Here is a 13133-nt window from a genome sequence, read left to right as displayed (position 1 = left end):
CATGTAATCATCTCAATAAATGCAGATAGTATTCAATAAAAATATCCATTCATGATAATTTAGTGTTTTTAAGGATTTATTACTCGAGAGGCAGACTGACAGTGGCAGATGCAGAGAGAGATATTTCATGTGCCACTTCACTCCCCCGATGACTGTAGTGTCTGGGGCTGGTCTAGACCTAAGCCAGGGACCTGGAGCTCCATCCTGATCTCCCATGTGGTAGCAGGGGCCCAAGTTTTGGGCCATCCTCCTCTGCTTTCCGTGGTGCATTAGCAGAGAGCTAGATAAGAAATGGGGCAGTTGGGGCTCAAACCAGCACTCTGATATAGGGATGGTGGCCTGCAGGAGGTGGTTTAATCTGTTGTGCCACAATGCAGGCCTCTGAATAAATTTTAGAATGAACATATTTCAAAATACTAAAAGCTATATTTAAAAAGAACCCACATGTGCACTATATTTAATGGGGAAAAGTGAAAAAGCATTTCCCCTATGAGCTGGAATGAGATAAAAATGTCTACTCTCAACATTCTTATTTGACATAGTACTGGAAGTCTTAGCCAAAGCAATTAGGGAAGAGAGAAATATAAGGCATACAAATAGGGAAGGAGGAAGTCATATTACCCTTGTTTATAGACAATGATGACTCTCTCTCTATAAAAACCTGTATTTTACAGCAAGGCTATTAGAACATGTACATAAATTCAATAAAATAGTAAGAAACAAAATCAACATGCAAAAAACCAATAACTTTCTGAGAAAGAAAAAGCTGCTACATTCACAATAGTTTAAAAAAAAAAAAAACTAGGAATAAATTTAACCAAGGATGTGAAAGACCTTTAAAGCAAGAATTACAAAACACTCTTGAAAAAAGTTAAAGAAAACTCACACACACACACACACACACACACACACGGAACACTTCCTCTGTCCATATGTTGGGATAATTAATATTGTTAAAATCCATACTACCCAAAGTGATCTACAGATTCCCCACAATCCCTCACAAAATACTGATGATATTGTCCACAGAGCTAGGAAAAAAAATCCTAAAATTTTTATGGCAACACAAAAGACTGTGAATAGCCTAAGCAATCGAGCAAAAAGAAGAAAGTTTGAGGTGTCACAGTACCTATTTGCGAGGCATACTATGCAGATGTACTAACCACAACAGCATGGTAGTGGCGTACAAAACAGATACATAGGCCAAGGAAACAGATTAGAGGTCCCAGAATTCAACCCACACATCTACTAGTTCTTGACAAAGGAACTGAAAACATACATTGGAGAAAGAACAGCCTTTTTGAGAAATGGTGCTGAAAAAATTGGATCTCCATTATGTAGATGACTGAAACTTGACTTCTTACTCCTATGCCACCTCACTCAATACAAAAATAGGTCAAAGACCTAAATGTAAGAGATGGAAGTATGAAACCACAGGGGATTCATAGGAAAACATAGGGGAAACATTTTAAGACATCAACATAAGCAATGAGGCAATGATTTTTGGGTTACAACCCCAAAGGCACAGACAACAGAAGCTAACAAGGACAAAAGGGAATGTATCCAACTTCAAAGCCTCTGGACAGCAAAGAAACTATCAACATAATGTAGAGACAACCTTCAGAATGGGAGAAAATACTTGCAAATTATGCATCCAACAAAGAATTGATGTCCAGAACATATGAGGAACTTCAAAAACAAACAAAAAGCCAATTAATTAATCTGAAAATTTTCTAAATTGATATATCTCAAGAAGAAATAAAAATGACCAGTGAAAAAATGTTAAATATCTTTGGCCAGTAGGAAAACAAATACCTAAACTTAAATAAAATATCATCTCATCCTAATTAAAATGACTCATCACAAAGACGAAAAATAACATGCTGATGGGGCTGTGGAGAAAAGAGAAACTTTATACACTGTTGGTAGAAATATAAATTATGACAGCCATTATATAAAACAGTATGGAGATTCTTCAAAACTAAAATTAGGTAAATCATGTTTCATCTGTCCCACTTCTGGAATATATCCCATTAAAAAGAAATCACCAATGTCAAAAGCATACCTGAATTTCTGTGTTTATTTTAGCAGTGTTAACAGTAGTCAAGATATGGAATCAATGTGGGTGACAACTGATGAGTAAATGAATAAAGAAAATAAGCTATATATTCATAGTGGGATATTATTCAGTCATAAAAAGAACAAAATCTTGACACTTACAGCACAATGTATGGAACTGGAGAACATTTTATGATGTGAAATAAGCCAGGCACAGAAAGAGAAATATCACATGTTCTCTCTCATATGTGGAAGCTAGAAAAAGTCATTACAAATGTAGAATAGTGATTACTAGATGCTGGATGGATTGGGATGCCAAAATACAATTTAATAGGACTAAATTATGGTTTCCCATTGCTCAGAACAGTGGTTAGAGATCACAATAACATTATACTCTTATAGTTCATTAAAACTAGAGGAGAAGAACTCAGACTCCAAACATAAAGAAATCTTGAGGAAGTGGAATTGCAAATTACCTATTTGATCAGTACATGCTGTATACATGTGTTGAAGTATCATACTGTGTCTCAGAAAAGCATACAAGGAGAACTATTAATCAAATTTTTAAAATGGTAACATTTTATTGAATACATACCATATGCCAGATCTAAGTTTACATTTTATGTATATTTTTGCATTTAATTTTCAAAACATTCCAATTAAATAAATTCTATTTTACCTATATTTTAGATGCTGAATCTAAGATCCGCAGGGATGCAGGAAACTTGCCCAGAAACTTCAACCAGAGGTAGGTAAGCTGTAATTTGGATCCAGCATGTACTTTGGATGCCATAATCTTACTTTTCTTCATTCTTAGCTATATCTATTTAAGGGACATATAAATTGATAATGCTGTTCTCAGAGACAATTTAGCAAAAATCAATTTAATTGTAAAAAAAAAAGCCTCGTAGGCTTTTACGTATGAATTCCTCTTTTAAGAACATACTAATATGAGAAACATGCAGGATTACATGTACAGAGATATTATACTGTGGACCATAGTGAGAAACAATTCAAATCTCAAGGAATATACGAGTAACAGGGTGAGACACTTATCTGCTGTGTAAGACACATGATGTCTTTTTAGTGATGATTTGCTTGGCCATTGTATTGGTGGGCTATTAGAAATTTCAGAGGAATTTTAAATGGATTGCAAGTCACATTTAACTCATTTCTTTGGCTTCTGCTGTAATGGCTGTGCTTCAGGTCACCTGATTCTTGTAATGATAACCTTTGTCTTCTAAGTATGAAATCTGCAGGGTGACTTCTCTGGACCACCCGTGCAAAGACACTACATTATTCAAACCACTGATCCCTTTTTTCTGTACTCTCTACTCCTCAGGTCCGACGTGCAATTAGTGGCCACCTATATTAGATTTATCTTCATAATTTTCTCACATATGTCCCTCTCCTTTTTGTTATTAGCCCAGCCTCCTTCTGTCTCTCTTTGAGAAAGGCACCACTCATCTCTCTACACCTTCACACTTTATGCGGGAGAGCACCTTCACATCTTTCAGTTAACAGCTGGATTCCAACCAAAGCAAATCAGATCATTCCCCTTACTGCCCTTTTAATGTCACCCCAGTTCCTATGAAGAGCAAAAACCTCATCCTGACATTCGCAACTAGAAGTGCTGACATTTCTCATCTTTCACTCTCTATTGTATATGTTTCACAGTGTAGCCATGAAAGCCATTGTAATGCTTTCTAAATAATGTTCTGTCCCCTCCTGGGTGTTGGGCAGGCCACGTGGCCAGTTCTGGTTAATTAGCTGGTAACAGACATGATGTGTGTCACTTCTGTGCCAGACCATAGAAGACCAGATGGGGGTTTTCCATGCTGCTTTTACTCCCCCCACCCCCCCCGAAAGAACAAGGAGAGTGGCACATTTCAGACCATTCCACAAAGTGGTGGGATCTGAGACCCTATTGACCTGTGACGAATGCATGCTGTGAGCAAGAAGCAAACCTTTGATGTGCTAGGATGTTGTTATGTTGAGCCACAGGGACTTGGAAGTGAATTTGTTACAACACATGATCTAGCTTCTCTAATCTAATAAATCAACAGGAGTTGGTGAACTCACCAATTCCCGTACCACTTTGTGCCTTCCCATACTCTTCCCTCTGCTTTTGTGTATCTCTCCATTGGGAGCACTCTTCTCTGAACAATCAATTCCTGCGCCTCACCCCTCCACATCACTCAACTTACTGACAGCTTTCTCATCCTTCCAGAAGAGCCCTAATGCTAACCCTGTCTACTTCCTTCTCTTTACCCAATCACATGCACCTTTTTCTGCCTTTTAATTGTAAGGGAGCTGGTAGTTACTCCTTTGATTGCTCTTTGCAAATTCTGTCTCGCCTCATAGTTATTGCTGTACCTATTTTCCCTTTTTATTGGAAAGCAGGACTTTGAGTAAGTCTGAATCATGAGTCACTAACATGACTAACCTTCACAAGCCCTTGCAACTAATAGTTTTCCAAAAAACAATGGTGGAACAGTTGAAGGCTCAGGGTGTGCAACATAACTTAAAAATATTTGTACCATAATGGCTAAAAGAAAATATGCTGTAGGTAGTTGGAGAACTAACATTTGTATGATGAATTTTTACACATATTTTGTTAGTTTCCTATTTCCTTTCCATTTCCATAACAAAATAGTGAACTCTTTTTAGGACCTAATATTTCTTGGCACAAAATTAAGTTTAGATAATATGTCACTGAATAAAAAACAATTTAGCACACAAACTATTACTGTATTAAAAATTGAGTTAGCTAACATTTATTGTTTGGAAGACTTCTAGAGCTGGAAAGAAGCACTGACATATCAAATGAGAGACTTTAGAGCACATAGGGGCTTCAGAATAAGGGAATGGTAACTAAGTTTTGAAGTTGTTATGTTTTGTAAAGGATTAGATATTACCCTCTTTACAGATGAAGCAGCTAAATCCCAGAGAGGTTAAGTGTTTTGTGTAAGGTCAAAGAGCTTACTAAAAACTGAGTTCTGGCTGGTGCCGCGGCTCAATAGGCTAATCCTCCACCTAGTGGCGCCGGCACACCGGGTTCTAGTCCCGGTTGGGGCACCAGAGTCTGTCCCGGTTGCCCCTCTTCCAGGCCAGCTCTCTGCTGTGGCCCAGGAGTGCAGTGGAGGATGGCCCAAGTGCTTGGGCCCTGCACTCCATGGGAGACCAGGAGAAGCACCTGGCTCCTGCCATTGGATCAGCACGGTGTGCCGGCTGTAGCACGCCAGCCGTGGCGGCCATTGGAGGGTGAACCAACGGAAAAGGAAGACCTTTCTCTCTGTCTCTCTCTCTCACTATCCACTCTGCCTGTCAAAAAAAACCAAAAAAACAAAAAACAAACAAAAAACAACAACAACAACAAAAAAAACAAACAAACAAACAACAACAAAAAAAACTGAGTTCTAAATTCTCTGCTGTTCCTTATATGTTATTGCCTTTCATTACCTAAGGAACACCTTAGTCCAGGGCATAGCAACATTATGCTTGTGTAATGTGTTCACTACTAGGCTAGTAGTGAAAGTACACACACATGCACACACACACATATATATACAAATATATGTATGAACCTCCTCCAGTCTGGGCCCAGATAGAATTAATCCTGTGTTGGTTCCTGGTGAATGCTGGATCCTTACATATCAGTGTTTGTGTTTAAGAATAAGTCAGTATACACACCCTGTAATTGAATGTCAAGAAATATGAAAATATATTGTTTTATTGCTACTGTTCATTGATTTATCGAAGTGATTTATTGTCGATGGACATGCAGTACAACAAATCACTTTGCTGACACCATCAGCTGCCTTAACTAGGTTGTCAGTTCACGACATTAAAGGTAATGGATGGTGATTATTTTACAGTAATGGGTTTAATCAGTGCTTTGAATGACTTAGCAGTCATGTCAGAATAGAGCCAACTCATCATTCATCAAGGCAGCGTTTTGTTTACCAACATCATCTATAATTCATTTGATTGTTGACAATCATCAGCAAATACCTCTCGGGCAAAGTTTTATCAGAGATGGGAATTTGCACAGCTGCAGCAGGCTAAGTCACCCCATGGGTGCTGCCTCATCAGACCCAGGTGGGGAGGGTGCTCTTGCCTGCGGCCCCCAGGAAGCTGGCTTCCACCAGTTGGACCTCTAATCTTCTCACCATCCCTGAGGACTTGATCCTTTCAGTTTCTATCTCCCCAGTCAGGGAGGTCTTCCATCCCCCTGGGGTCTTCAGTAAACCAGGGGCTTCAGGCACAAAGCAGATGAAGGTAGGAATGGAGAGGCACTTGATCTTATTGCCTGAATCAGCTTAGCACAGATAAACACACGGTCTCGGCTCTGCTCCTTGTAGCAAGTCGCAGTGAGAATCTGATCTGACCCATTTCTGAGGCTCAGATATGTTTGGACTAGACCGGTGACCCAATGGGGAGATGTGGCTGGAGTCCATTTTCATAAGAGAATGTAGAGCTTCCTTCAGGAAAGGACAACATAATGCAAAGACCTCTTTTGGTTTCTTGAGCATCTAACATTTCTCCCCAGAAAGAAAAATTCACACTTAGGCAATGTTTTACATTTAATTTTGGTGAGTTTGCAAACTCTCTGTAGCCTAACTACAGGCAATAGGGTAAGAGGGTTAGGATCTCGGATTTTGGAGGCAGCATACTTGTTTGGAATATCTGCTCTGCTCATGATGAATTGTGAGCCCTTGGGCAAGTGACTAGATGCTTCTCATTTCATCTATAAATGAGAATAATGGCATTACCTTTGTCACAGGATGCTTATAAATATTAATATAGGCAACATGCCTAGCACCATGACATGCACAGGGCAAATACTCAAAATGTGGTTTTTATTTTTAGTATTAATTTTCACTTATGAGTTCATGTTAAGAGTGCTTTTCCTATCAGAAAGAGAGCATCAGAAAGCCAATGTAGATGTGGGCATTTGGCCTTGTGGTTAAGTCGCTGGTTAGGCTGTCTGTGTGTCACGTCAGTGTACCTGGGTTCTGTCTCCAGCTCTGGCTCCTGACTCTTGCTTTCTGCAAATGAGTACCCTGGGAGGAGGGTAATGGCTTAGGTAGTTGGTTCCTTGCTACCTAGGTGGGAGACCTGGACTGTGTCCTCAGTTCTCAACTTTGGCTCTGTCCAGCCCTGACCGTTGAAGGCATCTGGGGCATGAACCAGTGGATGTGAGTTCTCTGTGTCATTCTCTTTGTCTCTTAATTAAATAATTAATTAAATAAAAGTTTAAAAATCCAAATGAAAATGGGTATAAACCCTTCATTGTTTGAGTTCATATTTCTGGTTTAGTCCTGTTGGGCTGCTCATTTCCAAATGCTATGCCAGCCAGAGACACAGGGAAGAAAACAGGAGCCATAAATAAGTTGAAAAAATTATTCAGCTAACACTTGGTGGCAGGCTGAAGTACATGCTGTAGTGTATTGATTTTCTGTATAACAGAAGAAAGGACTACATGGCACTCATCTGTGGTATGTTAAAGATCTGGAGCATCAGTGGGAATAAGGTGCCCAGTGGGAGGCGGTGCAGTACCATGAGAGATGGCAGTGCTGATACGAGAGGCAGCCGTACCCAACACACGCAGCAGCATCAGCAGAAGCACCATCGCGAAGTAAATGAGACCATAGGACCTGGAGGTGCCATGGACCCAGGTGTCCCAGGAATATCAGTCAGGACCTGAAACAGTGGACCAAGAGAGGGAGCAGAGGACTGGAGAAACCATGCAGGGGCTGTTAGGACAGTCTGATCCTGAGCATATGTAAGAAATCCCCTGAGGATTCCAGTACAGCACTTTATTTGGGAACAGGTATATCTCACAAGAGGCAGGTGACCCAAAGCTAGTAGGATGAGGCTGACAGAGAAGCGCTTGTCCGTGCAGACAAACTCTGTGGCTTGCGAGGCAGAGCAGCAGTGAGCTAGCTGCTGACTTCTCTAGTCTCCATTCATGCTCTTTCCCACCACTCCAGCACCTCACAGTTCTCTAACCACCTGGCCTCATTTCTGAGCCATTTCTCCTCTCTCGGCCTCATTTTGCTCTCCCATAAACAGACTATTATAGGATGTATAGCCCCTAGTGGGCAAAGGGCAGGTAGCGATGTTTCAAACTAGTTTTCAAACTACACGTACTTAGGGTCTTCAAGGAATCTTCTTTAAGAATCTGTGGTTAATATTTAGTAAATGTTGGATGAGACAAATGGAGGAGCTGAGGGTGTGTGTGTGTGTGTGTGTGTGTGTGTGTGTGTGACATGTTAGGGATAATGGCATGCACGTTTAAACTCCCTACGTCTTTCTCAATGATATTTTGTTGATTTTCTAACTTCTAATCTTTGACTTACTTTCAGTTTTATGACATATAAGCTTTTGCTACATTACTTAAGTACTTGAAATCCATCTTTGTTTCCTTTTGTAGATCTATTCTTATTTCTTTGCCTGGCTTAACTGTTCCTTTCATGGAGGGTATGGGCCCCTTTAAATTAGATATTGGAGGAGAGACATTGGATGAGTAGCCTACTCTGAATAAGTTGAGGAAATGAATATAAAAGTAAAAATAATATTTCTTGAGGGCTTGCAATGTGATAAACAATTTTTAAAGTGTCTTCCAGGTATTAGTTCATTTAATCTTCATAGCAAGCTTATGAGGTAGGTTTAATTATTCTTGCTTTATAATTTTTTAAGTTCCAGCTCAAAGAAGTAAAACAACTTGCTCAAGTTCACCTATTTAGAAACTGGTAGAGTCAGACTTTGAATATAGCGATCTGATGCTGGGGGCTTAGCTGTTAATCCTTGCTCTATACTAAATGTGTGTGATTACTGCATAAGTTGAACAGCTAGAGGGGCAGTGACTCTCAGATGAGGCCCACTCCTGTAAGAGCACAGTTAGAACTTAGGCTGGGGTAAGAAGCCCCTTCTGTGCCTTAATTATTCAGAAGACAGACAGATTCCCACGTTCCTATTGCTGGAAATGACTATTGAGATGTACAGACAATTTCTATTCTCACATGCAGTAAATGCACAGGCCATAACCTCTCTGCTGAAGGGAGAAGAGAAGTGTGGAGACAGACAGGCTGGCTTGGGAACTAAAAAGGGGATATTCCAGATTGTGGAGCTTTCCACACTGAAGGCACTGAACACACTCGACTCTGGAATCCAGCAAATTCCTTTTGACCTGCGTAAGGAGTCTGTCCTCTGTAGAAATCGCAGGGAAAGAGGAGCATGACAAAGAAAGAGCAATGCTGAGATCCTCTCATGTTCCCGTAGCAGGGGCAGGCGATAGACATGAGTGCTGAACCCTGAAGGGATGGCAGAGATTTTATAAAGAAAAAAGAAAAGCCTCCTAGATCCTATTTTGGATGCAGGTAGCAAAAAATGATAATGCATCTTGTTTAATAACATGCATTTTATTAGATAAACATTTCTTTCTACATATTTTATCATCTGCAAAAAGCTAGGAAGTACTCACATTTGAACAAGTATGTAAAGAAGAGATCATAATGGAAACGTTTACTGCCTTTGAAACAGCCTCATTTCCTTCCATCTCCATGGTGAAATAAGAGCCATCTCCATTCGCTCTGGCTCCAGGAAATAATGTTTAAATCTTCTGTCTGCCAAACCTTCTTCTCTCATCCCTGTTATCGCTGAAGATACACTGCATCCTCCTTGCTCCAAAAAGATCACAGGCAGGTCCTCCCCAACAGGAAGAAGCTCTGCAGTCTTCTCTTTCTCACCTCCACTCGGTCCTGTCACCTTCTTTCCATTCATTCCAAACCCGTCTTTTAACTGAAGCTCTATTACACTGCAAGAAAAATCAAGAAAGAAATCCCATTCACAATAGCCACAAAAAATCAATTATTTAGGAATAAATTTTATGAAAGATGTGAAAAATCTGTACAATGAAAATCATCAAACAGTGATGAAAGGGATCATAGAGACACACAAAAAATGGAAATATATTCCTTGCTCATGGATTGGAAGAATCTATATCATTAAAATGTCTATACTACCTAAAATAATGTACAGATTAAATGCAATCCCTATCAAAAGACCAATGAAATTCTTTAAAGAATTAGGAAAACAATCCTAAAGTTGAGTCACTAAAGACCCAGAATAGTCAAGGTGATCCTGAGCAAGAAATATCAAGCTTGAGACATCACAATATATGACTTCAAAGCATACTACAAAGCTATAGTAATTAAAACAGCATGGTGCGGGCATAAAACCTGACACATAGATCAATGGAACAGAACAAACTGCCCAGAAATTAATCCTCATATATGCAGCCAACTGATTTTTGACAAAGGTGTTCAGACCATACAGTGTAGTAAATATAATCTCTTCAACAACATGTTTATAGAACAGTGCTTCTATAAATGTGGTTGTGCACCTGTCTCTCTGATACAACATGTTCATGTCTTTTGGGTATATACATAGTAGTGGGATTGCTGGATCATATGACAAGTCTATTTCTATTTTTTAAAGAAATCTCCATACTGTGTTCAATATTGGCTGCACTAATTTACATTCCCACCAATAGTATATAAGTGGTCTCATTTGCCCACATCCTCGACAGCATTTGTTACTCTGTCTTTTGGATTTTAGCCATTCTGACAGAGTGAGCTGACAAAACTGGATGTATGTATGTAAAAGAATGAAATTAGACCCATTTATTTCATCACATTAAAAAAATTCAACATGAATCAAAGACCTAAATTTAAGACCTGAAACTATGAAGTTGCTGGAAAAAAATGTAGGGGAAACACTCCAAGACTGTGGTGTATAGGATGACTTCCTTATTAAGACTCTTCAAAGCTAAGCGAAAAAGAAAAACTAAACAAATGGGACTATATCAAACTTAGAAACTTTTGTACAACAAAAGAAATGATCAATAGAGTGAAGAGACTTCCAACAAAATGAGAAAAATATTTGTGCACATACCTATTCAACAAATGATTAATATCAGAATATATCAGCAATTGAAAAGAACTCAACAACAAAAAACAACCAATGCAGTTAAGAAATGGACAAAATACTTCCATAGACAGTTCTCAAAAGAACAAACACAAGTGGGAAACAAATATATTTTAAAAAGACTCAACATCACAAGCCATCAGGGCAATGCAAGTCAGAATCACAATTGGATATCACCTCACCCTATTCTAGGTTGGTAGTTGTTTTTTTTGTGTGTGTGTTTTTTTTTTTTTTTTGAAATTGAATTATATTTATCTACTCTATCCTGTAGGGTTTCTATTGAGAAATCTGCTCTGAATCTTATGGGAACTACTTTTGAGGCATTTGGTATTTCTGTATTGAAAATTTTAGAATATTCTCTTTACATTTTACATTTAAAAGTTTGACTATTATGTGTTGTGGTGAAGACCTTTTCTGATAATACCTATTTGGGCTTCTAAGTACCTCCTGGTTTTGGATGTCCATATGTCTTCCAAATGGGGGAAACTTTCTACTATTATTTCAGTGAATAGGTTTTCTAATCCATTCTTTTTTCCTATAGATAATTTCAGGACCTACTAAGATTTGTATATTTGTTTAATGGTATCTCATAGATCCCGAACACTGTTTTCAATCTTTTTTAGTTTCTTCTACTTTGGTGTGACTGAGATATTTCAAAATATCTATCTTAGAAGACACATCAGATATTCTTCTGCCTCATCAAGCCTGCTCTTAAGGCTTTCAACCACATATTTTTTAAGTAGTTGAATTCTAAGTTCTAATATTTATTTAGATTTTGTGAGTCCTAAATAATTTATTTTGCTGATTGATTTGTCTGATACCTCATTACTCTTCATAATACAGAAATAAAGTATGATCCCTGACCTCATTCTACAAGAACACTGCAATAGCTACAAACAGAAAGGCAGGTTAGAGAAAAGTAATATTGGTAAAATAATTTAAGTAGGAGTGGTGATTTGATAGGGCTGCCCACTAGTTCTTTTTTGTACCATCTGACAAATTATTCTTTATATATATATATATATATATATATACATACATACATTATATATATATATATATATAATTTGATTCTTTTGTGGGTAGTACTTTTTTTTCTATTTTTTAACTTTTATTTAATAAACATAAATTTCCAAAGTAAAGCTTTTGGATTACAGTGACTCCCCCCCCAAAAAAAACTTCCCTCCCACCGCACCCCTCCCATCTCCCACTCCCTCTCCTATTCCATTCACATCAAGATTCATTTCAATTATCTTTATATACAGAAGATCAATTTAGTATATATTTAGTAAAGATTTCAACAGTTTGCAGCCACACAGAAACACAAAGTGTAAACTACTGTTTAGGTACTAGGTATAACATTACTTCACATTGGACAACATATTAAGGACAGATCCCACATGGGAAGTACACAGTAACTCCTGTTGTTGACTTAACAATTTGACACTCTTGTTTACAAAATCAGTAATCTCCCTAGGCTCTAGTCATGAGTTGCCAAAACTATGGAAGCATTTTGAGTTCGTCAGTTCCAATCTTATTTGGACAAGGTCATAGTCAAAGTGGAAGTTCTCTCCTCCCTTCAGAGAAAGGTATCTCCTTCTTTGAAGGCCCCATTCTTTCCACTGGGATCTCACTTGCAGAGATCTTTCATTTAGGGTTTTTTATTTATTTATTTTTTGCCACAGTGTCTTGGCTTTCCATGCCTAAAATACTCTCATGGGCTCTTCAGCCAGATCCAAATGCCTTAAGGGCTGATTCTGAGGCCAGAGTGCTGTTTAGTACATTTGCCATTCCATGAGTCTGCTGTGTATCCTGCTTCCCATGTTGGATCATTCTCTCCTTTTAAATTCTATCAGTTAGTATTAGCAGACACTAGTTTTGTTTATGTGATACCTTTGACCCTTAATTCTATTGTTATGATCAATTGTGAACTGAAACTGATCACTTAGGCTAGAGAGATGGCATTGGTGCATGCCACTTTGATGGGATTGAATTGGAATACCCCGGCACGTTTCTAACTCTACCATTTGGGGCAAGTCCAATTGAGCATGTCCCAAATTGTACATCTCCTCCCTCTCTTA

At 38.6% G+C, this 13133-nt stretch overlaps 1 long non-coding RNA gene across 1 annotated transcript in view; it reads left to right on the top strand.

Annotated features, from left to right (window-relative positions):
- LOC127490327 (uncharacterized) overlaps positions 1-13133 on the top strand; it is a 292752-nt gene that overhangs the window by 216707 nt on the left and 62912 nt on the right. Inside the window, exon 3 of the long non-coding RNA XR_007918252.2 lies at positions 2749-2806. This is a non-coding gene — a long non-coding RNA (uncharacterized lncRNA). The remainder of the gene's footprint in view (positions 1-2748; positions 2807-13133) is intronic.

The sequence above is a fragment of the Oryctolagus cuniculus genome, chromosome 2 (genome assembly GCF_964237555.1).
Source record: "Oryctolagus cuniculus chromosome 2, mOryCun1.1, whole genome shotgun sequence".
NCBI classification, from domain to species: domain Eukaryota; kingdom Metazoa; phylum Chordata; class Mammalia; order Lagomorpha; family Leporidae; genus Oryctolagus; species Oryctolagus cuniculus.
This window is presented reverse-complemented; position numbering and strand designations above follow the sequence as displayed.